Source organism: Rousettus aegyptiacus, unplaced genomic scaffold, assembly GCF_014176215.1.
Source record: "Rousettus aegyptiacus isolate mRouAeg1 unplaced genomic scaffold, mRouAeg1.p scaffold_m13_p_2, whole genome shotgun sequence".
Lineage (NCBI taxonomy): Eukaryota > Metazoa > Chordata > Mammalia > Chiroptera > Pteropodidae > Rousettus > Rousettus aegyptiacus.
This window is the reverse complement of record NW_023416295.1, coordinates 16,900,364-16,917,324: the sequence shown is the minus strand read 5'-3', so window position 1 is coordinate 16,917,324 and position 16,961 is coordinate 16,900,364.

The window sequence follows — 16,961 nt, the reverse complement described above, 5'->3', positions numbered from 1 at the left end:
GTAAACAGAGATAAATAAATATGTGCCAATCCTGAAAGCGACTCCTCTGTCGTTTGAATTTCTTTACTCCGAGGTGCCTTCTCTGTTTTCAGTTGTGTTAGTGTCCTCTAGCGGTCAGAGCAGTGTAAGCAGTTTTATTAACTATTTCCCCGGTCTTCAAAACGCACCTCACTGATGTCCCAAAAGAAAAAAAAAAAAAAATCAGCCTAGCAATAGAATCATCATTTTTAAAATACTGCTCTCAATAGAAGAACATATAGGGGAAAAATTCATCATACGTCACCATGAGAAAAAAAAGCTCTGAATATTAATGGAATCTCAACATTTCGACGAAAGATGTCTGAGGTCGAAGATAGAGTTGAGAATGTTACAAAGACTATGGACCTGCCTCGGAAGAGTTTCATGCCCTATAGTTTCAGGAGTTTGTGCAGCACGTGAAAACTCTGCGCCCTAATTTAAAGGCTTAAGGTTTATCTAGCTCTATTCATGTCCTAGGTTCCCCAGGTCAAAAATCCTATCAGAAATGAATTTAAATTTCAGATTGGAAAATAAAAAATTTCAGATTGGAGCAATATATATATATCTTACTGCTATATATATATATATATATATATATATATATATATATACACACACCTTACTGCTAAATTGTACACCTGAAACTTACTGGATTTCATCAACCAACGTGATCATAATAAAAAAATAAATAATAAATAATATAAATAAATAGATTTCAGATTGAAGAAAGATCTATACAGTATGACAGTATGCAAAATAACACTATATAGTTTCTATGTACACATAGTAAAAAAAACTAGAACATTGATTGATTTCATGGTAATAGTTACCTCTCAGAACAAGGGAGGGTATCGAAGTGGGGGAAAAATAAGCATGGCCACAGTTATACCTGTGGCATATCATTTCTTTAGAGACTATTCAAGTATAAGTGGCATAATATTATTTTAATAAAGCTTGGTAGTAGATACACAGATAATGGATTTCCATAATTTCATTTTCTATTCTTTTCTATATATTTGATGTACTTCTTAATTTTAAAAAGTTAAATTAAGAGTAAAATCATTATATTTTAATAATAAATGATCTAATTTCATTGCCATGTAGAAATGGTTAACTTTCAAAAACATGCAAATGTAAGTTTATATTCTGAGAAACAAATTTAATTCTACATTGCATAAAATCACATGAGCTTATTTTAAAATATAAGCTAAAATATTAATATTAAAAAGGAAACTATTATTCTCTTCACAGAGTCCCTAAGTAGAAAAGCCTTTATTTTTATGCTTATAATTTGATTTCTTGATAGAGAAAGAAAAAGGAGAAATTCTTCTGAAACTAATGTTATATTGGAACAAAACTTATTATCGATCTACATTCATCCTACTATAAAATATAATGAGAATTTAGACAAGATATTATTTCTTTGGGGATTTTGAATATAACAAAGTCAGCATGAAGCCAACTATGCCATTGCCTGGGAGTCTGAACTTAATAGCCGACTAATTGATTGATGCTTGTAGCTGCACTGCTGCATAGCATCCCAGAACATTCAAATGCTACGATCAGATACATCTCATCACGATGCAAACAGCAGAGTCTTATGCCTCCCTTGATTTGAATGGAATGCGGAGGAATGAGGCAGCACAGGCAACATGGAAGGCTGGTAGGGAAGAGCATCAGCTCTCGTTCACCTATCAATTGATAGAGCTGACAGGTCCTAGACATGCCTAGGGAAATAAATCATGACCATGGCATTAATCATGTGTTAGACAATATACGTCAGTGACCTCTGGGGTCAAATCAAGCTCCAGTCCTCCCTGCCCTCTATTCTTAAGAAAAAGTAATGTTAATTTAAGAGATCTTTGCTGGGCCATAGTGTTGAGGCAGGTAGAAGAACTTTCAGTGTTATGGTTAGGAAAAGGCACAAAACCTTATGTTTCTCTGGCAATGTTCTCCAGTTGGGTTTGGTTTCTTAGAGGTCTGTACTTATTTACCTATTAAAATGACTTCCCCACCAGCTGCTTCTCTGGAAAGATAGCTAAGCCCTGACTTCCATCTATTAATTAACTCCTTCAACTGCCTCTTCTCAGCACCCCACCAAAACTCTACTTCCTGTCTTAGGAAAGGAAGACCTGATCCAGTGTAGAGCTCTAGGCCACTTCAGTCTAGGTCTTGGCTGGGGGTGGGAAGAATCATCTGACTCACTTCCTTTTTTTCCTTTGAGTTTATTTTCCTTTTTGCCACTAAAGTGAGAAGATCTGGAGGAACTTTAAGTTAGGCCTTGGACAAAAGATTCATAGGAATGTTTCAGTCTTGTGTAGCTCAGGACTCTTCCTTAGGTCTAGGAATTCCACATAGGATGTTAGAACCAAACCCAAATAATAATAAATGGTATTCATGGGCCTGGCCTCATCTTCAGTGCATGTATCTCCCATGGGGACTCTAGTAGAGGTGGTCATGATCACAATAGGTAGCTGTTTAGAGATTTGGTATCTTGAGTCCTGGCCTCATATCAAGTCAGAAATGATTGACATACACTCTTGGAACAGTTTTGAATGGTGTGAGGGAAAAGAAAAGATTAAGGCAAAATGAAGATGGAGATGTCCTGTATGCTACCACTCTCTTAAAGTGTGGACCCATCGGTGTGGCATCCCCAAATAGATGACATTTCTGAAGCACCTAAATTACATCTCTGAATATTTGGCTATTTTGAGTATTCAAGCTACCTTTCAAAGCAAGTGCCATCCATCCTAAATGATTTACTTCAAGACCAATCTTGTCTTTAAAATATTCTTGCAGACAACTGGTGGTAAATATCAATGTAATAAGTAAATATTCCACAATAGACCAGAAGGATCAGCTATTTCACCATCAAATAAAAATAAAACAAATAATCTTATCTCACTCATTTTGAATGAGATTCACCCTAAAATTTCCTTCTCATGAGGCAAAGCTTGACATGCAACGACTCACACATTTCTTTTTCAGAGGTAAATGAACATCTGCAGTGTGAGAGTTAATTCTTAGTCCAAAATAAATGGAATAATAGGGGAGAAAATAACTCTTAATTTGAATACGCCGAATAGCTTTAAAGTTACTCATGGCACTATATCTGTCAAGTAGATCATTCATTGCCAAGTAGGGCTTCAGGGTCGAGGTGGTATCAGGACCTTAACCATGTTAATGATCTGTGGCAATACGGATCATGCACTGGACTTCTAGAATTATCCTTAGAGAAATTCAAAAGTTTTCAGCACCAATCCTATCAGTGTGTTATATTTTATTTTGGTCGGATAAAGCTAAATTAGTGAAAAGAGTTTGGTCTCTGAACGTAGGCAGACCCGAATTTGAATCCTAGCTTTCCCAGTCACTGACTTTGTAATCTTGCTCAGGGCCTGGAACATAGTAGATTATTGACAAATCTTCATTTTTGTTTCCTCTGAAACAAGTCTGTATTGGTTTCACGTTATGACTGTAACAAATTACCATAGGCTTTGTGGCTTAAAAAACACAAATTTGTTATCTTATAATTCTGGACATCAGAAGTTCTAAAATCAAGATGTTAGCAAGCCTGTTTTCACTTGGGGGCTCTGGAGGTGCATCTGTTCCCTGGCCAGATCATTACTCAACTAGTATGGTATATTGAACACCAGATAATAAAAAGAAAAATCTCCTCTGGTTCTCATGGCAAAATTGTCTCTGCATTTCACTATAAATACAAATGACCATATGATTCTTTGAGAGTGGCCCTTTTCAAACTTTTTGGTCTCAGAACTCTTTTATACTCTGAATAATTACTGAAGACTCTGAACAACTATAGTTTATGGAATAAATATCTAGAGGTGTTTGTCATGTTTAAAATTAAGACTCAAATTACAAAAAATACACAGAGAACAATGATGTCACCACATATCATAGAGCTGCTGGAAACTTCGCTTGTGAGAGAATGAGAGTGAAAAAAGCAAAAAAGCAAATAACTTCTTAGTACTATTATGAAAAAAAATTGACCTGGGGGAATCCCCTTAAAAATGCTTAGGGGGTCCCTGGGCCACATTTTAAGGATGATGGTTTTAGAACATATCACTCGATGAATGCCAAGATCAATGGGTTAATTTCAGCAGGAATAAGCAGATATAGTCAAAAGTTTGTCCCTGTCACAGCTGAATAAATACAGCATATTTAGTTCAAAAAAGATGAACCAAAATAGCTGACAAACTTACAGAGGTTTCCAGATTGAGTTTAATAGCATTAAAGTAAATAAATACCCAAAAAATGGACACAATTTTTACATAGTCATACCTTTCTGTCCTCTGGGGGATCTTTAGGCCAATGAATCATGGAAAAGAAGCAGCAATAGCTCCATAAATGTCAATTCCCCATCTCTTGAAGCAATTGCCATGCTTACTGTGCCAAAAACAGCATGACAGCTGATGTTACCTACCTCCAATAGAAAAGACCAAGCAAGTGGACCCCACCTGTGAAGACTGTGGGCTGCATCCATTCCCCGGGGTGTTAGAATTAACCAATGAGGAAACAAGAAGTTTTGAAATGGTGAATAAATTCTAAATCCTGAGCTGACCTTAAGAATCACTGTTTCAAACTGGAAGAAAATTAAGTGAACTAATTAGATTAAGTTGTCTATACAAGTCATAACAAGGGACTCAGTGTCAGCAATTATATTTGGTTCTAACAAATTTTTTAAACTTTACTGTTGTGACTGTGACTGTCATAGATAATGCAGGGACTGTTAACTATTTCATCACATAGGTGTAAAACACTCAGAAATATTTTCCCCTGGTTGAGCAGAGTACACTGTTCATAAGGTCCCAACATTGGTTAGAGTGTTCACATGAAACTACAGCCATCTGAACGTTGGGAACACATACCTCAGAGTTTATAAATACCAGGATGATATCAAGACGGTACAAGTGATAGATCTTGGTGCCACACTGATATAATTATAGTCTGCAGTCCACAACAGGAGGTGTAGGTGAGGATAATGAAGTCAGCTTCCTTCCAGTCCCTAATCGGATTCCAAGCCCAAGCCGCACAGCAGCAAAGGCCTTGGAGGTGAGCAGAGGAACCCACAACAGCACCAAGTGCAGTCCAGACACCACTGCATATCTGAGAATTGTTTGTTATTGGCTCATGGCAAGATAAGTACAGAAATTGAGAGTAATTTAAAACTTTTGGATTTAAAACTTTTAGAAAAATGAGACAATAATTAATTGTATGTCTGTTGAAACAAATATTGAAAAATATGTTTGTATTTTGTATATCTGTATTTTCACTTTTGTATTGCTCTAGTACTTCAATTTTATTGTCTTTCTAAAAGTTATTGGTCTGAAACAAATTGCTGTTGGTGGTCGGGGAGGTGGGGGTGGCCTGGTCCATCATCAAAGGTGATTTGCAAAGCCCATCAAGATGTCAAGGTCTATTGATTAAAATCTAATACATAATCTTTTTATGCAGAAGTACTGATTACATGTAGATGTGGCCATTTTTCAAGTTTTTTTTTCCAGTTTGATTAATTTCACTAAAGCACTAAAGTTTAAATTTAATGTCAAGATTTACATTTGACAACCTAAATAGTAAACTAGCAATCATTATGCTCATCGGATATATCTATTTAATATCATTTCTTTGCCTGGTTCAATAGTTTATAGGTTTCCATGAAGCAACACTGTTTAATTAAATGCCAGCAGCACACTTGTTTTATGTGATGTTACATTCCATAGGCAATAATAAAAATGCTATCAAAAGTTAAAAGAAATGACTCTAGATGAATGAAACACTATTTAATTGAGAATATGTATCAGAAGACTTAATTTTACAAAAGCAATTTTCTCCTTTGGGTTTGTCCTATCTTTATAGTTCTGTGCAAAATGTTAACATCCAGTAGAAATCTCACAGTGTTATTACTAAAGCTCACAGTTGAAAATGCTTGTTTACCAGTGTTTATCTTGCCAAACAGATAAACATTAAGGTGCTCTGTAATGGGTTTTTGTTTCGAGTTTATCCATTGATTTGTAAAATTCAGAGTGAGCAGATCCCCTGTGTTAGGCTTTTAAATTTGCAAGCACTGGAGTTCAATCAATTCCAATTGTTGGAGTGGGACCAACATCCTTAGGTGAAAGAAAACATTACTTGATAACTCCTTTTATCTTTTTTAAGCTGAGAAAAGCAGCCATTTCATTCAGATGCCAACCTCCCAATGAGAAACACACATTTGCTGCTTTATCTCCAACATAAGGCAGAAGGAAGAAGAGAATACAGCAAGTAGAAGAATACTACATTGTGTCTGAACATCTGATAGTCATACACATCAGAAATAGGTCTCAAATTGAATGGTTTGCACCTTTTAATGAATACGGCAGTTATTGGATGGACTTAATCATTTAATCATAGAAACCAAGTCTTTATATTTCTTCTCTACTATTGAAACTATTAAGAATTTTATTACCTTTTTGCTGATTATAAAAGTAATACATGTTCATTACAGGAATGTATAATAAGAAAGCACAGAGACTCTCATTCATAGTCTTAACACATGCAGAGATAAATGTTATTAATACTTGTTTATGCTACCTTCCCCTTTTTTTCTTATGGATATTCATATTTTTTTTTTAAATAGCTGAGATCATTATGTGTATATCACACCAGTGTGCATTTTATTCTTTTGTTTACTATTAAAATATAAACATGTTTCTAAAGGCAAAAAAGTATTCAGGTACATAATTTCCAACAAAATATAAAAATATTATATTTTATTGAAATTATAATACACATGAGCATTCTCCTATTGCTGAACACATTTTTTTACAGAGGTTATTGGTTTCAGACATGGTTCAGTTTCTAGCTGACTCTGTTGTTTATTAGATATGTGACCCTAATCACATTACTTAATCTCTCTCTCTCTAAACAGCAGTTTTCCTATCTATAAAAGTTAGGATAATAACACAAACTACTATATAGGGTTGAGATAGTAAACAAGATAATGCATACAAAAGAGCTAACAACCACAGTGCCTAGCTTTTCTCAGTAAATGTTAACTATTTTGATACTGTGATGAACATCTTAAGTCATATGGCTTTGGTCTAGCCCTTTTATTTAATTTAGACATATGCCAAGAAGACTAGAAATAGGATAGAAGAGTATATTTTAAAGAGTACTTTTCAACTTTGAGCACAACCAAGAGAAACTATTGGATAGTGACTAGACTTTGTTATAATATGTTAGATTACTGTAGGCAACCTGGTAAGACAACATAGAAAACTTAATTGATTAAAATGCTGCAAGAACAAGAATGTTTTATGAATGCTTACTCTACTTGTAATTATCTATATATTCCTCAGGTAAGAGTTAAAAATAGAAAGATGATTATTTGGTTTACTCTGAGAAAAATATTAAAAAGAGATGATAAATTATACAGATGGATGGATAGATAGATAGATAGATAGATAGATAGATAGATAGATAGATAGAGATAAGCAAGCATACAACGCTTGGACCATATCTTCCAAGGAATATAATGTTTAGCATTCACTAGTTCTGACCTGCCTAGGCTTGCTCTCTGCCTTAACCTCCTCTCTTCTCTTTTGTTCATCTCTTACCCCACGACTAACCTAATAGCTGCTGATTGATGATCTTCTACATGGATATTGACATTACTGCAAAATGCTTTTATACATACAAACTCTGTTTGTTCCATAGATTATCAAAGATGTAAAAGAGGAAAAGAGGGAGAAAAAAAGGGAGAGAAGAACCCAAGACATGTTTATATATGCTAGGGACTGAATTGTGCCCCCTCCCCAAATTCATATGTTGAAGCTCCAACCCTCAATATGACTGTATTTGGAGATAGGGTTTTTAGGAGGTAACTTATGAGGTCAAAAGAGCAGGTCTAATCCAATATAATTAGTGGCATTATAAGAAGAGAGAGAGAGAGAGAGAGAGAGAGAGAGAGAGAAAGGAGGAGAGGAGGGAGAGAGATCTCACTCTCCATTTGCATGTACCAAGGAGAAGCCCTGTGCAAATAAGCAAAGGGCTACTGTCTGCAAGTCAGGAAGAGAGCCCCTCCCTAGATCCCAACCATTTTGACACCCTCACTTGGACTCCAGTCTCCAGATTTCACAAATTTATTTGTGAAAAAAATAAATTTCTGATGTTTAAGCTAGCCAGTCTCCTGTATTTTGTTATGGCGATCTGAACAGACTAATACAATGTATACAATCATTTTCTTTAAATTTTTGACTTCTGAAACTTTCATAGGTATTTTTATAAGTATAAACAAGAAAGGTACCTTTTATACTGAAAGGAGTAAAACTCATTTACCCACATAATCTCTAAAACATGTAAAACAAATATAAATTAGTTACCCTGAAATAAATTTATCATATTTGTCATAAAAATATACATGTATGAAGTAAGCATATGTTTCCCTCTACTTTATTTACATTTTAAAAAGAGCTCGGGCAGTTGAGTTTGTAAGAACAACTGCAGCTGTCAACCTCCAAGATGGTCCTTGTGTAGTGACATCAAATGAGGCTACCCTGTGCGGCCAATAGGATACTGAGGAAAGGATGATGTGTGACTCCCAAAGCCAGGTCATTGAATACATGGCAGCTTCTGCCTTTCTCTCTCTTGGATCATTCACTCTAGTGGAAGCCAACCATCACATTGTGAAGAAACTCAAGCAACTTGATGAAAAGAGCCATGTTGTAAGGATTTGAGGACTCCCGTCACCAGCTAGCATCTACTTACAAGCCATGTGATTGAGCCATCTTGAAGTAAGAGCTCCTGCTGATATTTTGACTTTAACCTCATGAGAAACCCTGAGCCAGAACTGCCTAACTAACCCATGTTGGTTACCCCTGATTCTTGACCTACAGAAAATTAATGATATAATAAACATTTAGTGTTATGGTACTAAATTTTGGAATAATTTATTGACATCTGTGCAGTGGTAAATAGATAATACAATAACTATAGGTAGTGCACTTATAGCATTATTGTTATAAGAGTACTCATTTAGTTCATACTGACCAAGTAAAATTTTACTTTATGATGTGTAAGAAAAATTTACCTTAATGGCTATAAAAATTAACTTTGAGGTCAGGTAGGGAAATTTAAAATCTAGCACTTCATGGGCACATCCAAAATGATATTCAAGTGGTCTGTAGGTATATGAAAGGGTACTCAACCACACTAGTCACCAGGATAACTCAAATTAAGATCACAGTGAGATACAACCACTCACCCACCAGAGGGCTATTATAAAACGAACTCTCATACATTGCTTGAGAGCATACAGTCACTTTGGTAAATTATTTGGCAGTGCAGTATGCACCAAAACTGAACTTTTGCATGTTCTATGAACTAACTGTTCCATTCCCAATAATAAACCAAACAGAAAGGTATATACATGTGCACCAAAATATGTGTACAAAAGTATTCATTGCCAACACTAAGAACAATCCACATGTCCAATTGCAGTAGAATAGGTAAACTGGGATGTACTCGTACAACTAAATACTATATAGCAATAAGAAATAAACAAATTACAATGTCCCCAAGAACAAGAATCACATGTATAATATTTGGTGAAAGAAGTCAGTTATTTAAAGCAAAAACGAAAGAGTGTGTCTATGTAGTTTCATTTACATAAAGTTCAAAAACATGCAAAACTAATATATGGTGATAAAAGTCAAGATAATGGTTATCTTTGGGTAGTAAGTAGTGACTGGGAAGGAACAGGGGTGGGGAGTTTGAGGTGCTGATAATGTTCTAGTCCCTGGAATGTCAGGTGTTAACAGGTGTGTCTTCTTAGTGGAATTCATGAAGATGTATATCTATGATTAGGGCACTTTTTTGTATGTATGCTATTTCTAGATAAAAAGTTCACTAAATAAATATACAAATGGTAATGTATCAACACTAATTTTCTATTTCCATGGTTTAATTAGACAGAATACAACATGTATCCGTCATTCTCAAGTGGCTTAGAGGAAAAAAACAAACTATATAAATCATGTATAGTCTCTATGTGTGTGTATGCATGTGTGTGTGTGTGCATATGTGCACGTGTGTGTGAGAATCAATGTAAGGCAAATATAGTTTTAAAAAGTTAACAGTTGTGGAGTCTGGGTGAAAAGTATGTGAGTGTTATTTGTGTTATTCTTGTAATTTTTTATGAATTTGAATTATTTCAAGATAAAAAGTTTAAAAATGTATTTAAAACTTATCTAACAGTTCCATTGAATAAGTGCATTTATATGTGTAAATGGTGAATTTCTCTAAGCCTCAGAAGGTTCTCTTGTTATGTGAGGAATTAATACCTACTTTTCAAAGCTATTATAATGATTTGAGAAAATAGTAGAAATAATAGTAACCCTTATACTTCTTACACTAAGAAACACACCTAATGTGAGCCAGAATTTTACTCCAGAACTTAGTCTTATCTAGCACCCAAATCAAATGAACAAATAACACAGTGAATGTCACATAGCAGATGCCATTAATGGTTCCTATAATGATAATGACAATGATGCTCGTATTGGTTTGCTATAGCTACCATGACAAAGTACCACAAATTGAGAGGCTTTAAACCTCAGAAATGTATTACCCGATAGTCTAGAGGCTAGAAGTCCCAAGTTAAGGTGTTGGAAAGGCCATGCTCCCTTCAGCCCAGAAGAGGATCCTTCCTTTTTCTACTTCATAGTAGTCCTAGGCATTCCTTGGCTTGTGATAGCAAACCTATTCTGTCTCCATTCTCATATGGCCATCTTCCCTCCATGTGTGTCTGTCTCTTGTCTCTTATTATAAGGATACCAGTCATACTGGATTAAGGCCTTCCTTGATTCAGTATGACTTCATTCTAACTCGATTACATCTATAAAGATTCTATTTCAAAATGAGTTCACATTCACAGGTACTGAGGGTTAGGACTTCAACATGTATTTTGAGGGAACATAATTTAGCCCATAACAATGCCTAAGAACTTTCTGCAATGTTCTTGCCAAACAGTACATTTAACTAGAAGAAGTCTCTTGCTGATTACTGGAAAGAGGAGATGATATCTGTGCAGGAGGAAAACAAACCCTATCATGGCTCTTCTTCTGCTTAAAAAAAGTGAAATAGAAATGTTCCATTTTTGCTCTCAGAAATGTGGTAATTTCAAAGGTTACCCAGTTCCTTCTGTATTAAAGGGCACAGAACAAAAGCAGGCGGTCGAGAGCACTTGAATAAGGCATAGTTTCAAAGAAAACTATGCTAAAGGGTATCAATTATTACTCATGGTAATAAATGTTAAGTTTTTCATGTGTATATTAGCAGGGACCCTGGCAAATAGTCATATTTAGCTAAAGGTTTCGCTTCCTTTTTAAAAAGCATCTTTCTTTGTCTTTGGGAAATATGTGTATCTGCATGTATATTAAATTTGATAATTAGAGGCTTACAAGAGAGTATATCTTTATTTAACATTGGAGGAGGGGTGAGAAAGAGGGACTGGAGAAGGAGGTCTGATTTGGACAAGAGTGCCCACCTTAGACAGTCATGCTGAAACTCCCAAGGATGATGTTCTAGCTGGAATAACTCAGATATTCAGGAATGGTGTGGATTATTAATGTCTAGAGATTATGTGGGAGAGGAAGCTCAGATACATCCTTGTGAAGAGAGAAGTGGGTTTCTCAAAAGAGAATTAGAGGTTCATATAGTGTAGTTCTGAATAAGAAAGTAACCTCTGAGAGATGTGGAATCAAGGGCAGGAGATGGAGTTATGTCCTCAAAGGAAATCCTTTACAAAAGTTCTAGCCTTTGGGAGCTTATTCTTGGGCAATGGGGATAATGACATGCAGAATACAGTTTAAGATTTTTCTCTATTCTCTTCACTCCCAACAAAATAGATGAGTCAGATGCATCTGTACAGCCTAGTGTGGAAAGATGAAGTAATAAAGAGAAGCATAGCCAGTTTCTCATCTGTTCTTCTGCATCCAATCATGGGAGGCCTATGTTCTAGAATATGTAAGCATTGCTAGTATCAAAAAGAATAATGATCGGTCCCAGAGTAGAACAACATGAGATGAAGAAGGACAGAAAGCCAAGAAAGGCAGCAGTCAATAGGATTCCTCAAGAGTTGGCATAAGATAGACAAAATTTCTTAAATATTCTAGGGAAAAGTGATCTTGGCAGACTCATGGTTAGGGAAAGTTAGTGTGATATTATGTAATCATTGCAAAAGCATGTCCCCAAGTTCCCATCACTTCGTCATTTACTATTTGCATCATATGCTCACATTTTTATAAGTTGTGTTAAGAAAAATTACTAGAAATTTGGAGAAAAGATGATTCTGTTATCTTTTAATATCACTACTCATTATGGTCTTAGGTCTATGAAGTTAGATGTTTAACTAATAAAAACTGATCAACTGCAAATGACTTCTGTCCTGAAAAAAAGCTAACCCTGAAGGTTATGGTTTATTGCCATATAGGACATTAGCCAGATTTACATATTATCTAGTGATCTAATATCAGGATTTTTAAATATTTTTTTACTTATTATTTATATTAGTCTCATATTCTTGTTTGCTCTGGGTTTTTTAACCTACTGGTTAAATAAAAGTTTGAACCACACTATCTACTTGTGTGCAAATTATATTTACATTCTGAAAGTATACATTAACACCTGCATATATTTGTAGAAAATCATACCAAAAGACATATGCTTTCAATTTTGAGCCCGGGTGGTTAGAGATAAAATGAGCGGGAGGGGAAGAACAAGAAAAGACATATCAGACATTTTAGGAAGTACATTTGTAGTTTGTAAAAGCAATAATATTATAATATTTTACATTTGACTATAGTGAATAAAGCTTCATAACTTTATTTTGGCTGGTGAGAAAATGTAGACGATAGCAATGATTTTCAGTTGGAGCATTTTCAAATTCAATTAGAAAATTTTATGTTCATTAAAAAGGGGGTTATGGATTCAAAGAGATTGCAAAACATTCCTTTAGGAAATAGTTTAGTATTGTAAAATGCATGTCTAGAAGTATGGTGCGCTACTGTTTATTATTCCCCTTATTTTTAAATGTTATAAATAAGCCAAATGTTGTGTTTGCTGCAAATATACTTTAAGACTTTATCTTTGGTGTACCATAAATAATCATTTTGTAAGTTACTGTAATGTGTGACCAATTAGCTCAGCTTGTTAGTTACTATGCTAATGAGGCCAAGGCTTCAGATCTGATCCCTAAACGATGAAGCTAATCTTACAAACTCATGCTGTATCATTAGTCACAAGAGAGATCTAATGATTAGTAAAAATCTAAATGGAGCAGTACAAATTCATCAGCCATAAAATAATTCCAATTATACCCCCCCAAATTTCACAGGTTGATAGCATTCTTTATCATTGTGCATGAGCTACAAAAACATGTCAGACCTGGAGCTGACTATAGCCAATGATGTTTTTTAAAAAATAATGAAAGATAAGAACAGTGTTGATCATAAAATGTCACAGAATGCTTTAGTTTTAATCATCTATTCACCAAAATATTAATGCTGATTTTGCCCTATTAATTACTATAAATTGTAATTTTATCTGATGTTGAGCTACCCATGGCTTATATTTAACTCACTCTGACTTATTTGGCTTGTCCAAGGACTGTTGATTTCCTGTTATCAAAACAGTTTTATAGGTGTTAAAACTCCTGCAGTCCTTCTTCTTTTTCCACAGCTTTTTCATGGCTTTAAAAAACAGACTACCCTGTCAGTACCTGTTCCATTTGACAAAAGCTGAGAGAGAGAGAGAGAGAGAGAGAGAGAGAGAGAGAGAGAGAGAGAGAGAGAGAGAGAGAAATCCTTTCTTGAATATCATAAAATGTTCTTACCTCCTTTTGGGTATTTTTATTGATTAATTTCCTATACCAAATCCAACAGGATTCCATATCAAAAGCAGCAGGGTTTTCTAAAGTCTATTTGGTACTTGATTTTTGCCAAAGTCTATTCTCTCTTAAAGAGAACTTTTTTTTTTTTCCCCCAAAGACCATTTTACGTTCACTCAAATGAGAAAGGCTTCTCTCAGAGGCATCTCAGAGGCTAATTTTATTCCATTATTTTATTATGGAAGATGAAATAAGTTAATGAAATCATTTTCTCATTTATATATAAATTTTACAGTATATTAGGTGGTATAAGGCTAAATAAAGAGGAAATTATGCAAGAAAGGGATAGGAAGTATGGGAAGATATGAAGGGGATTTGCAAGCACCTAGGTAGCTAACTCCCTCTTCTCCTTCAAACATTTGCTTAAATATCATCCTCTTAATGAGGACTGCCCTGATCACTGACATGCATCGCTTTGGATCCCCAATCACGCCTTCTACTTTTTGCAAGTTGATTACTTTGTTGTGAGTATTGCTTATCATCTGCCTCCCCTTACTCTATGAAGGCAGAAATTTTCATGTGTTTAATTCACTATTGTATCCCAAGATTCTGGAGTAGTACATGGCACAGAGTGAGTGCTCAATATCAAATGAATGAAAAATGTAGTCAAGGATGGCATCTCTGCAAAGTTGACAGTGAGGAAAGATGTGAGGTCGATAAAGGGATAAGGCTTGAAGATGGATGCATGTCTGGAATGTGGGAGAAGCCACAGAGATTCCACTGTGGTTGCAGCAAAACAAACAAGGAGAATAGTGGAAGAGGACAGGGAGGTGAGCAGCCAGGTTGCACAGGGTCTATGAGTCATCGCCAGTACTTTGGCTTTCACTCAGAGTGAGAGAGAAAATCTCTGGAAGGTTTAGAGCAGAGTCGAATCATAATTATATATGCTAAAGAAAGTTTTCCGTCTGGCTATTCTGCTGAGAATAGGCAGCAAGGGGCAAGAGCAGAAATGAGAAAAACACTTAGGAGGCTGTTGCAATAATCCAGGAAGGAAATGACAATTACTTGGCCACATTGGTGGTTGTAAAAAAAGTGGTTAGACTCTGTACATATGAAGAAGATAGAGTTGGTGGGATTTACTGACAGATTGAATGTGGACTGTGAGAGAAAGAAAGTTCAGGGTGACTGCAAGGTGCTCGACCTAAGCAAGTGGTTGGGTATAGATGCCATTGACTGATATATAAAGACAATGAGAAGTGCCCTTGGGAGATGGAAAAACATGTTGATTCCCATTTGATTTTGATGTCAAAACAGTTCGAATTTCTTGTCTTTGTTTATTTTCCCAAATCCTCCAGCAGTTTATGCTGCACAATCACCTTGAGGCTTTATGAGTCTCCTAATGGCTACCTCCCACTGCACACTTCTAATATAACCATCTGAGAACCTTTTTAGGATCCAACAGCCTTTCTGGAAACTATATATGTACATTACATATATATTAGTTATGTATATTTAAAATATTTTTTTAAAAATAAAGTTCATTTGTACCATTTTCTTTAAAAGATATTGACACATACACACATAAACATGAATATACACACACATATCAACTTGAATTATTTATGTATGCTTCTTCCTTAAGTTTACAACACACTTCCTTTTTTATATTTTAATTTTCTAAAATTGGAATTCTACTTAAAGTTAATGTGGAGTGTTATAACTCTCCTCCTATTCAACAATAAATGACCTGATAGAAAATCAATGGTACACCCTAGAATTGAAACATTTAGTGGTTGCTCCTTTTAGGCTGAAACTCGTGCACTCAGGAGGGTGTCTTTGATCATTAGCTCTCTCAATATTTATTAAGCTGAGCACTGACTTTAGAGTGGAAAAACAGTTTCAACTCTACCACTTCCTAGCACTGTGATCTTGAGCTTCTACAGGCCTTCGATTCTGCATCTGAAAAATAAGGGTATGAATAGAATATCCCTCATTATGTTATAATGCAAATGAGTGATAAGAGCAATTTATTAACTGGAAAGCGTTGTGCAAATGTAGCGGGTTGTCTTTGAAATTGATGTTGATGCTGAGTATCCAAGTAATAACCTATGCTGCTCCCTTGTGGTAGTATGTTCTCCTGGGAACACTGTCCAGAAATAAATCATCTTTGCTTTCATTACTCTTTGGGGTGGCGTGTTTCTTTTGGTATATTTAATATTTTGTGTGGGACAATTACATAAACTCATTGCTTGAAGAAGATATAGAGAGAATAATCTAAGTAGAAAATGGTTTAAGTATTAGTCTGCAATTGAACTTCCTTGAACTTTTCTATTTCTCTGCCCTTGTTAAACTTAAAAATCTTGAATGCACTCCTTTTATCTATTCCCATGCCCTTGCCCTTAACTTCTTAGCAAGCATGAATTTTGGGTGGAAAAAGCAAGCACATAAATGAATTTGTGCCATGAACACTTTGTTCATTCACATATATGTTCCATTACACATTTGTAATTGTAAATAATTCTTGAAATTCACAATTTATATCTGAATCTTGCTATATAAATAGTATTTGAAAAGTGTCAAATATAAAGCATCTCAAGGAATTCTGTGATTTACCTCAGTTGACAAATGATATAACGATTCTTGGATTCTCTCTAGATCAATCCTGTCTAGTATAATGAGAACCAAATATGTAATTTTAAATTTTCTAGTATTCACATTAAAAACAACAAAAAATAAGATTAATTTCAATAACATATTTTATTAAGTCCTATATGTCCTAAATATTGTTGTTTCAACATGTAATCTGTTAAAATTATTAGTTGTTTACTTTTTTTTTTGGCTGTAAGTCTTCAAAATATGGCATTTATTTTACACTTATAGAACTCTCAGTTCAGACTAGGCACATTTCAAGTGCTCAACAGTCACATGTAGCTAGTAGCTACCATATTGGACATGTGAAAATTAATAATCAGAAACATCATTAAAATGGAGACAGGAAGCTAGAAGAGAGAATTCTCATGCACCTGTCACTTAATACACTATTGACTCCAAATGGAAGAGA